Below are 368 nucleotides of genomic sequence, written 5' to 3' on the forward strand. Positions count from 1 at the left end.
GGCGAGGTGCTGCAGTTCAGATCCCTGGTGTATATTGGGACGGGGAGGGGGAGGAGTGCCAGAACACAGCCATTTCCTGCTAAAATACCAAAATCTCTCTGTGTGTTGCTTTGAATGGCTATTTGGGTGCCACTATGGTGATTGGGGTGCAGCATCTGATGCTGGAGACTGACTGTGAATGTTTTACTGAGGTCATACTGTGCACTGATCCCCAGCAAGAGGGGGTGACCCCTGCTGGAGGAATCACACTAATAAAACAGAAGCCAAAGTGCTGGCAACTGGCTATGGGGCAGATACGATTAACATTATTGTTATTTATTGATGTATATGCTACCTCTCAGGAGTGTTGTGTATTAAAGCTATAGACA

This window comes from Chelonoidis abingdonii, chromosome 11 (genome assembly GCF_003597395.2).
Source record: "Chelonoidis abingdonii isolate Lonesome George chromosome 11, CheloAbing_2.0, whole genome shotgun sequence".
Classification (NCBI taxonomy): domain Eukaryota; kingdom Metazoa; phylum Chordata; order Testudines; family Testudinidae; genus Chelonoidis; species Chelonoidis abingdonii.